Source organism: Thunnus maccoyii, chromosome 13 (assembly GCF_910596095.1).
Source record: "Thunnus maccoyii chromosome 13, fThuMac1.1, whole genome shotgun sequence".
Lineage (NCBI taxonomy): Eukaryota > Metazoa > Chordata > Actinopteri > Scombriformes > Scombridae > Thunnus > Thunnus maccoyii.
This window is the reverse complement of record NC_056545.1, coordinates 2,512,445-2,533,012: the sequence shown is the minus strand read 5'-3', so window position 1 is coordinate 2,533,012 and position 20,568 is coordinate 2,512,445. Positions and strand designations below refer to the sequence as shown.

Below are 20,568 nucleotides of genomic sequence, written 5' to 3'. Positions count from 1 at the left end.
TTAACAGGGATTATTTTTCGTACATTAACCTCAAGTTTTAGAACTGGGACCATGTTTAACACAGATATCCAACATCATAACAGTATGAAAATAACAGAAAATCACAAAAAACATAATATGTACCCTTTAACGTTTCTGTTTTAAAACATGAATATTTGCACTGGTATAGTACATTGTCCTAGTCATTAATTTAGTAGAAATGGAATGACCACATTGTGATAATAACTTTTTTTTAAATGTATTTTTCTATTTTTGCAGGTGTTGAAACCCACTGTGATGGCAGACAGGATGGAGCTCAGTGTTATGGAGCTCTGGGAGGAACTGTGGTGCTCCAGCTGATGAACAGCACCTCAGAAATATTTAGATACCAATGGAACAAAGACAAAACCACAACAATACTTCATGGGAGAAAGGATAAGATTGTGTCTAATGAGATGAAGGACAGATCCATCTTTTCTCCCAGTAATGGAACATTTAGGATAAATAACCTGAGCAGGACTGATGGCGCTGAATATACCCTTAAAACCTTTGATTCAAATGGACAGCAATTAGAACAACGGACTCTTCAGTTGTCTTTTCAAGGTAAATAACTAGATTCGCTATCATTAATCTTATAATTCAATTTGTATTAATCACAATAAACCAACAAATGATTTTGGAAAATTACACTAGGTAAATACACTTACATAAATACACATACTACTGAACAAATACTCTTTCTATATTTTACCTTCCAAACAATCATTTCACATGAAACACTCAAAGTCTGCCACACAAGTACAGTATAGTGTTGCATTTCCTGAAACATTTTAGTCTGTACTTCTGTATATGAATTCACATTGTAAACACTGAGTATGTTTAAAGCCACATTAAAAAGTCATGTGGGTGTGTTTCTCTCAGTTCCTGTGTCCTCTGTCCTGCTGGAATCTGAGTGTTTGTCCCAGAGAGAGATGAGGGTGTCCTGCTCCTCTGAGGGAGGGGACAGTCCTCAGTACAGCTGGACTCTGGATGGACACACACTGACAGACGCTCAGCTCCTCTCTGGAAATAAAGAGACCAACAACATCACTCTGAAACAAGACGTCTCAGGACTACTGGTCTGCTCGGTCGGGAATCACGTCAGTAATGTCTCGAAAGAAATGAAGATACCTACGTGTGGTGAGACAGAACATAACTAGAAATCAACTTGATAATTAATTATTACACTGTACATTAGTCACAGTTGATCTGTTTGTTTGTCCGTAGACTTCATATTCATCAACTTCACCTTACTCGACGGGACAAACATATCACAGTGGGTGTTTTCAGCCAATAACACTCTGTGTATTGATCCAACAACAACCCCTCCCATGATCACAAACATTACAGGTAAGAAGACTGGCATCACAGTGTCAATTAAACCCTCAAATCAAACTGTGACCAACTCCAGCAGTGATGACCCATGGTACAGTCACATTAGTAAGTGAAAACTAACTCTGCTGCAGTGGATTCATTCATGTCATTTTCTCCTTTTGTCTCATGTATATGTGCATAATAACACCTTTCATTAAGAACATGGTTACTGAAAGATCTGTGTTTCTCTTGTGTCTTTTATTACTACAACATGTCATTTTCCAGTAATGGCTGGTGTTCTCTCAGCGCTGGTAATTCTGTCAGTAGTCGGGGTGGCAGTCGTCTGTAGTCACAGGAAAAAGCAAAACAACAAACCTAAAGGTACAAAGTTTCTTTTTTCATCACTGCACTCAAAGATGATTGTTTCTTGTCTACTTATAGATTAAAGGAATAGTTTGACATTTTGGGACACTGATTTGCTTTCTTTCTCAGAGTTAGAGGAGAAGATCGATACCACTCTTATATGTTTTTTAAATGTAAAGCTAACAGCCAGTTAGCTTAGCTTAGCACAAAGACTAGAAACAGGGGGAAACAGCTAGCCTGGCTCCATACGAAGGTATAAAAATCCACCTACCAGCACCTCTAAAGTTCAGTTATTCATGTTATATCTTGTTAATTAGTGAACTTTAGAGGTGGGATGATTTTTTAACCTTTTTGACAGAGTCTGACTAGCCGTTTCCAGTCTTTGTGCTAAGCTGAACTACTGTCTCCTGGCTATCGCTTCATATTTAATGTACAAACAGGAGAGTGCTATTAGTCTTTTCAAGTCTACTGCCCAAAATGTCAAAGAATTTCCTTAACAATACACTGTTATCACTGAGTATGTGTAGTTATGCAGCGTTTTATGTGTTCCTGCTTCCACTCTACAGAAGAGGAAGATGAGCAAGAACCGACCTATGCTAATGTGAAGATCGTGCAGCAGCAACGGAGGCAGATGCATCAGACGGCAGAGATGGAGGCGGAGTACGGCCAAGTCAAGTTTTCAGGGTGACCTCGGAAAACTGTTAAACCAACAGAAGATGAATGTGTGTACGCTAAGGTCCATGAAAGCAGGTGATATACAGTGTTCAGCGGTTTTACAAAGACATATATTATCATTCATCACTTGTAATGTACTCCTGGGTTATGACTGGCATCAGTATGAAAACCTGCCAAAGGAGCTCAAACATTCAGGTGCATCATTTGAATCACACTGTGGCTAATCTTTTGTATAATATTTAATATTTTCTTCAAAAATATATATATATTTTCAAGTATTCCTTGATTTTTATCCTCTTTTTTTATCTTTACATGATGTAATACATCCTTGTTTTAACTCTTTTTTAATTCATAAGCATATTTACATTTAATTGATTGTTAAAACACAGAAAACTCGCAGTGCACAGTGTGCTCTTACATTGGTTTATCAAAGGTTTTGTGCTGTGTGGTGTGTGTTGGGACTTAATCTCATATTTGGTCACACCTCTTCCCTCAGCTCTCTAGAAGACCAAAGATAAGTTTGCATGTAATGACTGGTCTCTGAATTTGTTTCCATTACATGAACACTTCTGCTTTTTCTTAGGCATGACATTTCATTCTTGCAAAATTGTTTTATCATTTGCAATAGATTTTTTAAGACTACTTTATTAGCTTTATTTATTACAGGGTGTTGAAACCATTTGTGTCAGTTAAAGGATGCAACAAGACATATGAACGAGTTGTGTTGTCCTGCTTACTCTTAAATTAAAGTTACTTCATGGGGTGAATTTGTAGATGGAGTTAACATGTAGTCTTTTCATTACTAATTACAGTATTATATCATTTTTGTTATACATTATTTTAGGATGAACGCCTTATTATACATTATTATATATAGTTTTTCTGTTTCTGTTTCTGTCTGGAGAAGTGAGAGAGTCAAATGAAGGGATAGTTTAAAACTAAATGTGATGCAACAACTTGTCAGTTTCTTAACACAAGATGTGTTTATCAGTTAACACCAGAAAGTTATATTTCCTATATTTTGCTTGATGCACTTCCTATGTGTGTGTTTGTGGATTCCAGTTAACAAAGTACCTTACAAAACTAAAAGATAGATATCCATATTACTCAACCATAGTAACACTGAACAACTTTTAACTATTTCATTATTTGAATAATTCAGAGTTTGAGTTATTTAAGCTCCAACTTTCAAATCTGGAGGAGAAACAAATCCACATTCTGAATATTTATATGAATTAGGTTGCTGACTTAAATTGCTTGTTGTCCTGTATTAACCAGAAGTTTGAATTAAATTGATGTTTTAGTTAATTACTATTGTGCAGGTGAATGTGGGATAAATGTTAGAACACAGAACACATTCATAGCAGCGATTACATACTGTAAGCTGTAATTGCAAATCTGTGGAAACTGACCACTGCTCTTCAGAACTTGAAAGAGTGCTTTCATCACTTAAAACAACTCAATATCATTTTTTAAGGGATTGGAGCTCTCAGCTCCAACCCAGCTCTCCTTTGGAAATGTTCACTGCACTTTAAACTTATATTCCCAACAAGAACTAATAGAAATACAGTAGATATATATCTACCAGGGATGTGCAGAAAGCCCAGTATTTGTATTTGTATCTATATTTTTTTGAGGCAGCAAAATTATTTGTATTTGTATTTGAATAAAAGTGGACAGAGCCTTAAAAATCATGTTTTTGTTTTTTTATTATGCTTTTAATTTTAGAAAATGAAAGTGTTACAATAAGTGTTCATGAATAAACTACCTTCCGAAAGAAGTGCACAAACCGGGTCTCCAACTGGAGTCTCCTAGATCATAGATGACTGATGCAAACATGATGATCCAGAGACATAGTTGTGCTAAACTGGCCTTTAATCTTTTCCCCATGCGCACAAATAGACAGTTTACATGTTGAACTACCAGCTGTCATTCTAAAATCCCAGTTTGATGGTAGAATACGGCCTCATTTATTGAATCAGTAAATGTTTTTCTGTGTATCAAAAGACTGATCAATCACTTGTTTTGCAGTTTATCTTATGTTTTCAGTTGTCCTGATGTCTTTTTAGCATCATGGAAGGGAACTGAAATACAGCAGACAACAGCTGCTAGGTTGGTACTGCATGACATCATGACATGTCACCTGTGGCTTGGATTGTACTTCATCGTCTGCCAAATGAAATGTAATGTTAGTGTAAAGTATAGTATCAGAGTTTTGTTTGTCATAGGATTCATTATATGTCTGTGACTGTTGAGTAGTACAAGAAAGAAGGAGATGAGGAAGTCATGACAACATAAATTTCTTGAGAAGATGATGCTGTCTTGTTTTCTTTCCTGTAAGTAGTGACCATATTAAATTCACTTCCTTTCCCCCTCTCCACCTATAAAACATGTAGCTGAATTCAATACAGTTTTTATACCTTCTAATCTGAGGTTGATCTCTAACAGAAGACATTTCAGGCTGTTCAGTGTAGGATGTTCATGTTTTCTATTGAATAAAGTAAAGAAGTTTGTCTGAAAGCTGCTGACTGGGTCAACAGAGGCTGAACAGTGAGGAGACATGGAAGCTGTGGTTGGACTGTTGCTGATACTATTCGGAGTCTCTCATGGTGAGCTGTTTCACTATCTGACATGTTAGTATTAGATTTGATGTTGTGCAAATAAGATGTTTTGTGTTCAATTAGAAATCATTATTGATGATTTTATGCAGCCACAAGATCACTTTTAGTCAATAAGTACAGTTTGACATCATCCTAACTGATGCAGCTTAAATACTGTTCCAGGCTAGAAAACAGCTTTGACCAAATAAATACTTTTAACAAAGAAGAATCAACTGATAACTAGGATTTCAGGGATTAGTTTCACATGCATACCCTGTTCATTAGTGAGTATGATGCACAACACATAGTTTAGTGATAGTTTAGAGCTGCGGTTGACTGCCAGTAAATGGTTTGATGTTGTTACAACCTGAAAGCCTTCTAGGGTCGCCATCTTGACACGACCAGAAAAAAACGCAACAAATGAAGCATTCAGAGCAGGCTGAAGACCTGAATATTAACAGGGATTATTTTTCGTACATTAACCTCAAGTTTTAGAACTGGGACCATGTTTAACACAGATATCCAACATCATAACAGCATGAAAATAACAGAAAATCACAAAAAACATAATATGTACCCTTTAATGTTTCTGTTTTAAAACATGAATATTTGCACTGGCATAACACATTGTCCTAGTCATTAATTTAGTAGAAATGGAATGACCACATTGTGATAATAACTTTTTTTTAAATGTATTTTTCTATTTTTGCAGGTGTTGAAACCCACTGTGATGGCAGACAGGATGGAGCTCAGTGTTATGGAGCTCTGGGAGGAACTGTGGTGCTCCAGCTGATGAACAGCACCTCAGAAATATTTAGATACCAATGGAACAAAGACAAAACCACAACAATACTTCATGGGAGAAAGGATAAGATTGTGTCTAATGAGATGAAGGACAGATCCATCTTTTCTCCCAGTAATGGAACATTTAGGATAAATAACCTGAGCAGGACTGATGGCGCTGAATATACCCTTAAAACCTTTGATTCAAATGGACAGCAATTAGAACAACGGACTCTTCAGTTGTCTTTTCAAGGTAAATAACTAGATTCGCTATCATTAATCTTATAATTCAATTTGTATTAATCACAATAAACCAACAAATGATTTTGGAAAATTACACTAGGTAAATACACTTACATAAATACACATACTACTGAACAAATACTCTTTCTATATTTTACCTTCCAAACAATCATTTCACATGAAACACTCAAAGTCTGCCACACAAGTACAGTATAGCGTTGCATTTCCTGAAACATTTTAGTCTGTACTTCTGTATATGAATTTACATTGTAAACACTGAATATGTTTAAAGCCACATTAAAAAGTCATGTGGGTGTGTTTCTCTCAGTTCCTGTGTCCTCTGTCCTGCTGGAATCTGAGTGTTTGTCCCAGAGAGAGATGAGGGTGTCCTGCTCCTCTGAGGGAGGGGACAGTCCTCAGTACAGCTGGACTCTGGATGGACACACACTGACAGACGCTCAGCTCCTCTCTGGAAATAAAGAGACCAACAACATCACTCTGAAACAAGACGTCTCAGGACTACTGGTCTGCTCGGTCGGGAATCACGTCAGTAATGTCTCGAAAGAAATGAAGATACCTACGTGTGGTGAGACAGAACATAACTAGAAATCAACTTGATAATTAATTATTACACTGTACATTAGTCACAGTTGATCTGTTTGTTTGTCCGTAGGCTTCATATTCATCAACTGCACCTTACCTGACGGGACAAACATATCACAGTGGGTGTTTTCAGCCAATAACACTCTGTGTATTGATCCAACAACAACCCCTCCCATGATCACAGACATTACAGGTAAGAAGACTGGCATCACAGTGTCAATTAAACCCTCAAATCAAACTGTGACCAACTCCAGCAGTGATGACCCATGGTACAGTCACATTAGTAAGTGAAAACTAACTCTGCTGCAGTGGATTCATTCATGTCATTTTCTCCTTTTGTCTCATGTATATGTGCATAATAACACCTTTCATTAAGAACATGGTTACTGAAAGATCTGTGTTTCTCTTGTGTCTTTTATTACTACAACATGTCATTTTCCAGTAATGGCTGGTGTTCTCTCAGCGCTGGTAATTCTGTCAGTAGTCGGGGTGGCAGTCGTCTGTAGTCACAGGAAAAAGCAAAACAACAAACCTAAAGGTACAAAGTTTCTTTTTTCATCACTGCACTCAAAGATGATTGTTTCTTGTCTACTTATAGATTAAAGGAATAGTTTGACATTTTGGGACACTGATTTGCTTTCTTTCTCAGAGTTAGAGGAGAAGATCGATACCACTCTTATATGTTTTTTAAATGTAAAGCTAACAGCCAGTTAGCTTAGCTTAGCACAAAGACTAGAAACAGGAGGAAACAGCTAGCCTGGCTCCATACGAAGGTATAAAAATCTGCCTACCAGCAGCTCTAAAGTTCAGTTATTCATGTTATATCTTGTTAATTAGTGAACTTTAGAGGTGGGATGATTTTTTAACCTTTTTGACAGAGTCTGACTAGCCGTTTCCAGTCTTTGTGCTAAGCTGAGCTACTGTCTCCTGGCTATCGCTTCATATTTAATGTACAAACAGGAGAGTGCTATTAATCTTTTCAAGTCTACTGCCCAAAATGTCAAAGAATTTCCTTAACAGTACACTGTTATCACTGAGTATGTGTAGTTATGCAGCGTTTTATGTGTTCCTGCTTCCACTCTACAGAAGAGGAAGATGAGCAAGAACTGACCTATGCTAATGTGAAGATCGTGCAGCAGCAACGGAGGCAGATGCATCAGACGGCAGAGATGGAGGTGGAGTACGACCAAGTCAAGTTTTCAGGGTGACCTCGGAAAACTGTTAAACCAACAGAAGATGAATGTGTGTACGCTAAGGTCCATGAAAGCAGGTGATACACAGTGTTCAGCGGTTTTACAAAGACATATATTATCATTCATCACTTGTAATGTACTCCTGGGCTATGACTGGCATCAGTATGAAAACCTGCCAAAGGAGCTCAAACATTCAAGTGCATCATTTGAATCACACTGTGGCTAATCTTTTGTATAATATTTAATATTTTCTTTAAAAAACATATATATATATTTTTTTTCAAGTATTCCTTGATTTTTATCCTCTTTTTTTAATATTTACATGATGTAATACATCCTTGTTTTAACTCTTTTTTAATTCATAAGCATATTTACACTTAATTCATTGTTAAAACACAGAAAACTCGCAGTGCACAGTGTGCTCTTACATTGGTTTATCAAAGGTTTTGTGCTGTGTGGTGTGTGTTGGGACTTAATCTCATATTTGGTCACACCTCTTCCCTCAGCTCTCTAGAAGACCAAAGATAAGTTTGCATGTAATGACTGGTCTCTGAATTTGTTTCCATTACATGAACACTTCTGCTTTTTCTTAGGCATGACATTTCATTCTTGCAAAATTGTTTTATCATTTGCAATAGATTTTTTAAGACTAGTTTATTAGCTTTATTTATTACAGGGTGTTGAAACCATTTGTGTCAGTTAAAGGATGCAACAAGACATATGAACGAGTTGTGTTGTCCTGCTTACTCTTAAATTAAAGTTACTTTGTGGGGTGAATTTGTAGATGGAGTTAACATGTAGTCTTTTCATTACTAATTACAGTATTATATCATTTTTGTTATACATTATTTTAGGATGAACGCCTTATTATACATTATTATATATAGTTTTTCTGTTTCTGTTTCTGTCTGGAGAAATGAGAGAGTCAAATGAAGGGATAGTTTAAAACTAAATGTGATGCAACAACTTGTCAGTTTTTTAACACAAGATGTGTTTATCAGTTAACACCATCAAGTTATATTTCCTATATTTTGCTTGATGCACTTCCTATGTGTGTGTTTGTGGATTCCAGTTAACAAAGTACCTTACAAAACTAAAAGATAGATATCCATATTACTCAACCATAGTAACACTGAACAACTTTTAACTATTTCATTATTTGAATAATTCAGAGTTTGAGTTATTTAAGCTCCAACTTTCAAATCTGGAGGAGAAACAAATCCACATTCTGAATATTTATATGAATTAGGTTGCTGACTTAAATTGCTTGTTGTCCTGTATTAACCAGAAGTTGATTTGAATTAAATTGATGTTTTAGTTAATTACTATTGTGCAGGTGAATGTGGGATAAATGTTAGAACACAGAACACATTCATAGCAGCGATTACATACTGTAAGCTGTAATTGCAAATCTGTGGAAACTGACCACTGCTGTTCAGAACTTGAAAGAGTGCTTTCATCACTTAAAACAACTCAATATCATTTTTTAAGGGATTGGAGCTCTCAGCTCCAACCCAGCTCTCCTTTGGAAATGTTCACTGCACTTTAAACTTATATTCCCAACAAGAACTAATAGAAATACAGTAAATATATATCTACTAGGAATGTGCAGAAAACCCAGTATTTGTATTTGTATCTATATTTTTTTGAGGCAGCAAAATTATTTGTATTTATATTTGAATAAAAGTGGAAAGAGCCTTAAAAATCATGTTTTTGTTTTTTATTATGCTTTTAATTTTAGAAAATGAAAGTGTTACAATAAGTGTTGATGAATAAACTATCTTCCGAAGGAAGTCCACAAACCGGGTCTCCAACTGGAGTCTCCTAGATCATAGATGACTGATGGAAACATGATGATCCAGAGACATAGTTGTGCTAAACTGGCCTTTAATCTTTTCCCCATGAGCACAAATAGACAGTTTACATGTTGAACTACCAGCTGTCATTCTAAAATCCCAGTTTGATGGTAGAATACGGCCTCATTTATTGAATCAGTAAATGTTTTTCTGTGTATCAAAAGACTGATCAATCACTTGTTTTGCAGTTTATCTTATGTTTTCAGTTGTCCTGATGTCTTTTGAGCATCATGGAAGGGAACTGAAATACAGCAGACAACAGCTGCTAGGTTGGTACTGCATGACATCATGACATGTCACCTGTGGCTTGGATTGTACTTCATCGTCTGCCAAATGAAATGTAATGTTAGTGTAAAGTATAGTATCAGAGTTTTGTTTGTCATAGGCTTCATTATATGTCTGTGACTGTTGAGTAGTACAAGAAAGAAGGAGATGAGGAAGTCATGACAACATAAATTTCTTGAGAAGATGATGGTGTCTTGTTTTCTTTCCTGTAAGTAGTGACCATGTTAAATTCACTTCCTTTCCCCCTCTCCACCTATAAAACCTGTAGCTGAATTCAATACAGTTTTTATACCTTCTAATCTGAGGTTGATCTCTAACAGAAGACATTTCAGGCTGTTCAGTGTATGATGTTCATGTTTTCTATTGAATAAAGTAAAGAAGTTTGTCTGAAAGCTGCTGACTGGGTCAACAGAGGCTGAACAGTGAGGAGACATGGAAGCTGTGGTTGGACTGTTGCTGATACTATTCGGAGTCCCTCATGGTGAGCTGTTTCACTATCTGACATATTAGTATTGGATTTGATGTTGTGCAAATAAGATGTTTTGTGTTCAATTAGAAATCATTATTGATGATTTTATGCAGCCACAAGATCACTTTTAGTCAATAAGTACAGTTTGACATCATCCTAACTGATGCAGCTTAAATACTGTTCCAGGCTAGAAAACAGCTTTGACCAAATAAAAACTTTTAACAAAGAAGAATCAACTGACAACTAGGATTTCAGGGATTAGTTTCACGTGCATACCCTGTTCATTAGTGAGTATGATGCACAACACATAGTTTAGTGATAGTTTAGAGCTGCGGTTGACTGCCAGTAAATGGTTTGATGTTGTTACAACCTGAAAGCCTTCTAGGGTCGCCATCTTGACACGACCATAAAAAAATGCAACAAATGAAGCGTTCAGAGCAGGCTGAAGACCTGAATATTAACAGGGATTATTTTTCGTACATTAACCTCAAGTTTTAGAACTGGGACCATGTTTAACACAGATATCCAACATCATAACAGTATGAAAATAACAGAAAATCACAAAAAACATAATATGTACCCTTTAACGTTTCTGTTTTAAAACATGAATATTTGCACTGGTATAGTACATTGTCCTAGTCATTAATTTAGTAGAAATGGAATGACCACATTGTGATAATAACTTTTTTTTAAATGTATTTTTCTATTTTTGCAGGTGTTGAAACCCACTGTGATGGCAGACAGGATGGAGCTCAGTGTTATGGAGCTCTGGGAGGAACTGTGGTGCTCCAGCTGATGAACAGCACCTCAGAAATATTTAGATACCAATGGAACAAAGACAAAACCACAACAATACTTCATGGGAGAAAGGATAAGATTGTGTCTAATGAGATGAAGGACAGATCCATCTTTTCTCCCAGTAATGGAACATTTAGGATAAATAACCTGAGCAGGACTGATGGCGCTGAATATACCCTTAAAACCTTTGATTCAAATGGACAGCAATTAGAACAACGGACTCTTCAGTTGTCTTTTCAAGGTAAATAACTAGATTCGCTATCATTAATCTTATAATTCAATTTGTATTAATCACAATAAACCAACAAATGATTTTGGAAAATTACACTAGGTAAATACACTTACATAAATACACATACTACTGAACAAATACTCTTTCTATATTTTACCTTCCAAACAATCATTTCACATGAAACACTCAAAGTCTGCCACACAAGTACAGTATAGTGTTGCATTTCCTGAAACATTTTAGTCTGTACTTCTGTATATGAATTCACATTGTAAACACTGAGTATGTTTAAAGCCACATTAAAAAGTCATGTGGGTGTGTTTCTCTCAGTTCCTGTGTCCTCTGTCCTGCTGGAATCTGAGTGTTTGTCCCAGAGAGAGATGAGGGTGTCCTGCTCCTCTGAGGGAGGGGACAGTCCTCAGTACAGCTGGACTCTGGATGGACACACACTGACAGACGCTCAGCTCCTCTCTGGAAATAAAGAGACCAACAACATCACTCTGAAACAAGACGTCTCAGGACTACTGGTCTGCTCGGTCGGGAATCACGTCAGTAATGTCTCGAAAGAAATGAAGATACCTACGTGTGGTGAGACAGAACATAACTAGAAATCAACTTGATAATTAATTATTACACTGTACATTAGTCACAGTTGATCTGTTTGTTTGTCCGTAGACTTCATATTCATCAACTTCACCTTACTCGACGGGACAAACATATCACAGTGGGTGTTTTCAGCCAATAACACTCTGTGTATTGATCCAACAACAACCCCTCCCATGATCACAAACATTACAGGTAAGAAGACTGGCATCACAGTGTCAATTAAACCCTCAAATCAAACTGTGACCAACTCCAGCAGTGATGACCCATGGTACAGTCACATTAGTAAGTGAAAACTAACTCTGCTGCAGTGGATTCATTCATGTCATTTTCTCCTTTTGTCTCATGTATATGTGCATAATAACACCTTTCATTAAGAACATGGTTACTGAAAGATCTGTGTTTCTCTTGTGTCTTTTATTACTACAACATGTCATTTTCCAGTAATGGCTGGTGTTCTCTCAGCGCTGGTAATTCTGTCAGTAGTCGGGGTGGCAGTCGTCTGTAGTCACAGGAAAAAGCAAAACAACAAACCTAAAGGTACAAAGTTTCTTTTTTCATCACTGCACTCAAAGATGATTGTTTCTTGTCTACTTATAGATTAAAGGAATAGTTTGACATTTTGGGACACTGATTTGCTTTCTTTCTCAGAGTTAGAGGAGAAGATCGATACCACTCTTATATGTTTTTTAAATGTAAAGCTAACAGCCAGTTAGCTTAGCTTAGCACAAAGACTAGAAACAGGGGGAAACAGCTAGCCTGGCTCCATACGAAGGTATAAAAATCCACCTACCAGCACCTCTAAAGTTCAGTTATTCATGTTATATCTTGTTAATTAGTGAACTTTAGAGGTGGGATGATTTTTTAACCTTTTTGACAGAGTCTGACTAGCCGTTTCCAGTCTTTGTGCTAAGCTGAACTACTGTCTCCTGGCTATCGCTTCATATTTAATGTACAAACAGGAGAGTGCTATTAGTCTTTTCAAGTCTACTGCCCAAAATGTCAAAGAATTTCCTTAACAATACACTGTTATCACTGAGTATGTGTAGTTATGCAGCGTTTTATGTGTTCCTGCTTCCACTCTACAGAAGAGGAAGATGAGCAAGAACCGACCTATGCTAATGTGAAGATCGTGCAGCAGCAACGGAGGCAGATGCATCAGACGGCAGAGATGGAGGCGGAGTACGGCCAAGTCAAGTTTTCAGGGTGACCTCGGAAAACTGTTAAACCAACAGAAGATGAATGTGTGTACGCTAAGGTCCATGAAAGCAGGTGATATACAGTGTTCAGCGGTTTTACAAAGACATATATTATCATTCATCACTTGTAATGTACTCCTGGGTTATGACTGGCATCAGTATGAAAACCTGCCAAAGGAGCTCAAACATTCAGGTGCATCATTTGAATCACACTGTGGCTAATCTTTTGTATAATATTTAATATTTTCTTCAAAAATATATATATATTTTCAAGTATTCCTTGATTTTTATCCTCTTTTTTTATCTTTACATGATGTAATACATCCTTGTTTTAACTCTTTTTTAATTCATAAGCATATTTACATTTAATTGATTGTTAAAACACAGAAAACTCGCAGTGCACAGTGTGCTCTTACATTGGTTTATCAAAGGTTTTGTGCTGTGTGGTGTGTGTTGGGACTTAATCTCATATTTGGTCACACCTCTTCCCTCAGCTCTCTAGAAGACCAAAGATAAGTTTGCATGTAATGACTGGTCTCTGAATTTGTTTCCATTACATGAACACTTCTGCTTTTTCTTAGGCATGACATTTCATTCTTGCAAAATTGTTTTATCATTTGCAATAGATTTTTTAAGACTAGTTTATTAGCTTTATTTATTACAGGGTGTTGAAACCATTTGTGTCAGTTAAAGGATGCAACAAGACATATGAACGAGTTGTGTTGTCCTGCTTACTCTTAAATTAAAGTTACTTTGTGGGGTGAATTTGTAGATGGAGTTAACATGTAGTCTTTTCATTACTAATTACAGTATTATATCATTTTTGTTATACATTATTTTAGGATGAACGCCTTATTATACATTATTATATATAGTTTTTCTGTTTCTGTTTCTGTCTGGAGAAGTGAGAGAGTCAAATGAAGGGATAGTTTAAAACTAAATGTGATGCAACAACTTGTCAGTTTCTTAACACAAGATGTGTTTATCAGTTAACACCAGAAAGTTATATTTCCTATATTTTGCTTGATGCACTTCCTATGTGTGTGTTTGTGGATTCCAGTTAACAAAGTACCTTACAAAACTAAAAGATAGATATCCATATTACTCAACCATAGTAACACTGAACAACTTTTAACTATTTCATTATTTGAATAATTCAGAGTTTGAGTTATTTAAGCTCCAACTTTCAAATCTGGAGGAGAAACAAATCCACATTCTGAATATTTATATGAATTAGGTTGCTGACTTAAATTGCTTGTTGTCCTGTATTAACCAGAAGTTTGAATTAAATTGATGTTTTAGTTAATTACTATTGTGCAGGTGAATGTGGGATAAATGTTAGAACACAGAACACATTCATAGCAGCGATTACATACTGTAAGCTGTAATTGCAAATCTGTGGAAACTGACCACTGCTCTTCAGAACTTGAAAGAGTGCTTTCATCACTTAAAACAACTCAATATCATTTTTTAAGGGATTGGAGCTCTCAGCTCCAACCCAGCTCTCCTTTGGAAATGTTCACTGCACTTTAAACTTATATTCCCAACAAGAACTAATAGAAATACAGTAGATATATATCTACCAGGGATGTGCAGAAAGCCCAGTATTTGTATTTGTATCTATATTTTTTTGAGGCAGCAAAATTATTTGTATTTGTATTTGAATAAAAGTGGACAGAGCCTTAAAAATCATGTTTTTGTTTTTTTATTATGCTTTTAATTTTAGAAAATGAAAGTGTTACAATAAGTGTTCATGAATAAACTACCTTCCGAAAGAAGTGCACAAACCGGGTCTCCAACTGGAGTCTCCTAGATCATAGATGACTGATGCAAACATGATGATCCAGAGACATAGTTGTGCTAAACTGGCCTTTAATCTTTTCCCCATGCGCACAAATAGACAGTTTACATGTTGAACTACCAGCTGTCATTCTAAAATCCCAGTTTGATGGTAGAATACGGCCTCATTTATTGAATCAGTAAATGTTTTTCTGTGTATCAAAAGACTGATCAATCACTTGTTTTGCAGTTTATCTTATGTTTTCAGTTGTCCTGATGTCTTTTTAGCATCATGGAAGGGAACTGAAATACAGCAGACAACAGCTGCTAGGTTGGTACTGCATGACATCATGACATGTCACCTGTGGCTTGGATTGTACTTCATCGTCTGCCAAATGAAATGTAATGTTAGTGTAAAGTATAGTATCAGAGTTTTGTTTGTCATAGGATTCATTATATGTCTGTGACTGTTGAGTAGTACAAGAAAGAAGGAGATGAGGAAGTCATGACAACATAAATTTCTTGAGAAGATGATGCTGTCTTGTTTTCTTTCCTGTAAGTAGTGACCATATTAAATTCACTTCCTTTCCCCCTCTCCACCTATAAAACATGTAGCTGAATTCAATACAGTTTTTATACCTTCTAATCTGAGGTTGATCTCTAACAGAAGACATTTCAGGCTGTTCAGTGTAGGATGTTCATGTTTTCTATTGAATAAAGTAAAGAAGTTTGTCTGAAAGCTGCTGACTGGGTCAACAGAGGCTGAACAGTGAGGAGACATGGAAGCTGTGGTTGGACTGTTGCTGATACTATTCGGAGTCTCTCATGGTGAGCTGTTTCACTATCTGACATGTTAGTATTAGATTTGATGTTGTGCAAATAAGATGTTTTGTGTTCAATTAGAAATCATTATTGATGATTTTATGCAGCCACAAGATCACTTTTAGTCAATAAGTACAGTTTGACATCATCCTAACTGATGCAGCTTAAATACTGTTCCAGGCTAGAAAACAGCTTTGACCAAATAAATACTTTTAACAAAGAAGAATCAACTGATAACTAGGATTTCAGGGATTAGTTTCACATGCATACCCTGTTCATTAGTGAGTATGATGCACAACACATAGTTTAGTGATAGTTTAGAGCTGCGGTTGACTGCCAGTAAATGGTTTGATGTTGTTACAACCTGAAAGCCTTCTAGGGTCGCCATCTTGACACGACCAGAAAAAAACGCAACAAATGAAGCATTCAGAGCAGGCTGAAGACCTGAATATTAACAGGGATTATTTTTCGTACATTAACCTCAAGTTTTAGAACTGGGACCATGTTTAACACAGATATCCAACATCATAACAGCATGAAAATAACAGAAAATCACAAAAAACATAATATGTACCCTTTAATGTTTCTGTTTTAAAACATGAATATTTGCACTGGCATAACACATTGTCCTAGTCATTAATTTAGTAGAAATGGAATGACCACATTGTGATAATAACTTTTTTTTAAATGTATTTTTCTATTTTTGCAGGTGTTGAAACCCACTGTGATGGCAGACAGGATGGAGCTCAGTGTTATGGAGCTCTGGGAGGAACTGTGGTGCTCCAGCTGATGAACAGCACCTCAGAAATATTTAGATACCAATGGAACAAAGACAAAACCACAACAATACTTCATGGGAGAAAGGATAAGATTGTGTCTAATGAGATGAAGGACAGATCCATCTTTTCTCCCAGTAATGGAACATTTAGGATAAATAACCTGAGCAGGACTGATGGCGCTGAATATACCCTTAAAACCTTTGATTCAAATGGACAGCAATTAGAACAACGGACTCTTCAGTTGTCTTTTCAAGGTAAATAACTAGATTCGCTATCATTAATCTTATAATTCAATTTGTATTAATCACAATAAACCAACAAATGATTTTGGAAAATTACACTAGGTAAATACACTTACATAAATACACATACTACTGAACAAATACTCTTTCTATATTTTACCTTCCAAACAATCATTTCACATGAAACACTCAAAGTCTGCCACACAAGTACAGTATAGCGTTGCATTTCCTGAAACATTTTAGTCTGTACTTCTGTATATGAATTTACATTGTAAACACTGAATATGTTTAAAGCCACATTAAAAAGTCATGTGGGTGTGTTTCTCTCAGTTCCTGTGTCCTCTGTCCTGCTGGAATCTGAGTGTTTGTCCCAGAGAGAGATGAGGGTGTCCTGCTCCTCTGAGGGAGGGGACAGTCCTCAGTACAGCTGGACTCTGGATGGACACACACTGACAGACGCTCAGCTCCTCTCTGGAAATAAAGAGACCAACAACATCACTCTGAAACAAGACGTCTCAGGACTACTGGTCTGCTCGGTCGGGAATCACGTCAGTAATGTCTCGAAAGAAATGAAGATACCTACGTGTGGTGAGACAGAACATAACTAGAAATCAACTTGATAATTAATTATTACACTGTACATTAGTCACAGTTGATCTGTTTGTTTGTCCGTAGGCTTCATATTCATCAACTGCACCTTACCTGACGGGACAAACATATCACAGTGGGTGTTTTCAGCCAATAACACTCTGTGTATTGATCCAACAACAACCCCTCCCATGATCACAGACATTACAGGTAAGAAGACTGGCATCACAGTGTCAATTAAACCCTCAAATCAAACTGTGACCAACTCCAGCAGTGATGACCCATGGTACAGTCACATTAGTAAGTGAAAACTAACTCTGCTGCAGTGGATTCATTCATGTCATTTTCTCCTTTTGTCTCATGTATATGTGCATAATAACACCTTTCATTAAGAACATGGTTACTGAAAGATCTGTGTTTCTCTTGTGTCTTTTATTACTACAACATGTCATTTTCCAGTAATGGCTGGTGTTCTCTCAGCGCTGGTAATTCTGTCAGTAGTCGGGGTGGCAGTCGTCTGTAGTCACAGGAAAAAGCAAAACAACAAACCTAAAGGTACAAAGTTTCTTTTTTCATCACTGCACTCAAAGATGATTGTTTCTTGTCTACTTATAGATTAAAGGAATAGTTTGACATTTTGGGACACTGATTTGCTTTCTTTCTCAGAGTTAGAGGAGAAGATCGATACCACTCTTATATGTTTTTTAAATGTAAAGCTAACAGCCAGTTAGCTTAGCTTAGCACAAAGACTAGAAACAGGAGGAAACAGCTAGCCTGGCTCCATACGAAGGTATAAAAATCTGCCTACCAGCAGCTCTAAAGTTCAGTTATTCATGTTATATCTTGTTAATTAGTGAACTTTAGAGGTGGGATGATTTTTTAACCTTTTTGACAGAGTCTGACTAGCCGTTTCCAGTCTTTGTGCTAAGCTGAGCTACTGTCTCCTGGCTATCGCTTCATATTTAATGTACAAACAGGAGAGTGCTATTAATCTTTTCAAGTCTACTGCCCAAAATGTCAAAGAATTTCCTTAACAGTACACTGTTATCACTGAGTATGTGTAGTTATGCAGCGTTTTATGTGTTCCTGCTTCCACTCTACAGAAGAGGAAGATGAGCAAGAACTGACCTATGCTAATGTGAAGATCGTGCAGCAGCAACGGAGGCAGATGCATCAGACGGCAGAGATGGAGGTGGAGTACGACCAAGTCAAGTTTTCAGGGTGACCTCGGAAAACTGTTAAACCAACAGAAGATGAATGTGTGTACGCTAAGGTCCATGAAAGCAGGTGATACACAGTGTTCAGCGGTTTTACAAAGACATATATTATCATTCATCACTTGTAATGTACTCCTGGGCTATGACTGGCATCAGTATGAAAACCTGCCAAAGGAGCTCAAACATTCAAGTGCATCATTTGAATCACACTGTGGCTAATCTTTTGTATAATATTTAATATTTTCTTTAAAAAACATATATATATATTTTTTTTCAAGTATTCCTTGATTTTTATCCTCTTTTTTTAATATTTACATGATGTAATACATCCTTGTTTTAACTCTTTTTTAATTCATAAGCATATTTACACTTAATTCATTGTTAAAACACAGAAAACTCGCAGTGCACAGTGTGCTCTTACATTGGTTTATCAAAGGTTTTGTGCTGTGTGGTGTGTGTTGGGACTTAATCTCATATTTGGTCACACCTCTTCCCTCAGCTCTCTAGAAGACCAAAGATAAGTTTGCATGTAATGACTGGTCTCTGAATTTGTTTCCATTACATGAACACTTCTGCTTTTTCTTAGGCATGACATTTCATTCTTGCAAAATTGTTTTATCATTTGCAATAGATTTTTTAAGACTAGTTTATTAGCTTTATTTATTACAGGGTGTTGAAACCATTTGTGTCAGTTAAAGGATGCAACAAGACATATGAACGAGTTGTGTTGTCCTGCTTACTCTTAAATTAAAGTTACTTTGTGGGGTGAATTTGTAGATGGAGTTAACATGTAGTCTTTTCATTACTAATTACAGTATTATATCATTTTTGTTATACATTATTTTAGGATGAACGCCTTATTATACATTATTATATATAGTTTTTCTGTTTCTGTTTCTGTCTGGAGAAATGAGAGAGTCAAATGAAGGGATAGTTTAAAACTAAATGTGATGCAACAACTTGTCAGTTTTTTAACACAAGATGTGTTTATCAGTTAACACCATCAAGTTATATTTCCTATATTTTGCTTGATGCACTTCCTATGTGTGTGTTTGTGGATTCCAGTTAACAAAGTACCTTACAAAACTAAAAGATAGATATCCATATTACTCAACCATAGTAACACTGAACAACTTTTAACTATTTCATTATTTGAATAATTCAGAGTTTGAGTTATTTAAGCTCCAACTTTCAAATCTGGAGGAGAAACAAATCCACATTCTGAATATTTATATGAATTAGGTTGCTGACTTAAATTGCTTGTTGTCCTGTATTAACCAGAAGTTGATTTGAATTAAATTGATGTTTTAGTTAATTACTATTGTGCAGGTGAATGTGGGATAAATGTTAGAACACAGAACACATTCATAGCAGCGATTACATACTGTAAGCTGTAATTGCAAATCTGTGGAAACTGACCACTGCTGTTCAGAACTTGAAAGAGTGCTTTCATCACTTAAAACAACTCAATATCATTTTTTAAGGGATTGGAGCTCTCAGCTCCAACCCAGCTCTCCTTTGGAAATGTTCACTGCACTTTAAACTTATATTCCCAACAAGAACTAATAGAAATACAGTAAATATATATCTACTAGGAATGTGCAGAAAACCCAGTATTTGTATTTGTATCTATATTTTTTTGAGGCAGCAAAATTATTTGTATTTATATTTGAATAAAAGTGGAAAGAGCCTTAAAAATCATGTTTTTGTTTTTTATTATGCTTTTAATTTTAGAAAATGAAAGTGTTACAATAAGTGTTGATGAATAAACTATCTTCCGAAGGAAGTCCACAAACCGGGTCTCCAACTGGAGTCTCCTAGATCATAGATGACTGATGGAAACATGATGATCCAGAGACATAGTTGTGCTAAACTGGCCTTTAATCTTTTCCCCATGAGCACAAATAGAC

At 36.2% G+C, this 20,568-nt stretch overlaps 2 long non-coding RNA genes across 2 annotated transcripts; both read left to right on the top strand.

The window, feature by feature from the left end:
- Positions 1-1,374: 1,374 nt before the first annotated feature.
- On the top strand, positions 1,375-2,390 carry LOC121910032. The gene is made up of 3 exons (XR_006099576.1): positions 1,375-1,458; positions 1,618-1,713; positions 2,262-2,390. It is a non-coding gene; the product is annotated as an uncharacterized LOC121910032 (long non-coding RNA).
- Positions 2,391-12,233: 9,843 nt separating this feature from the next.
- Positions 12,234-13,249, top strand: LOC121910031. The gene is made up of 3 exons (XR_006099575.1): positions 12,234-12,317; positions 12,477-12,572; positions 13,121-13,249. It is a non-coding gene; the product is annotated as an uncharacterized LOC121910031 (long non-coding RNA).
- Positions 13,250-20,568: the final 7,319 nt, after the last annotated feature.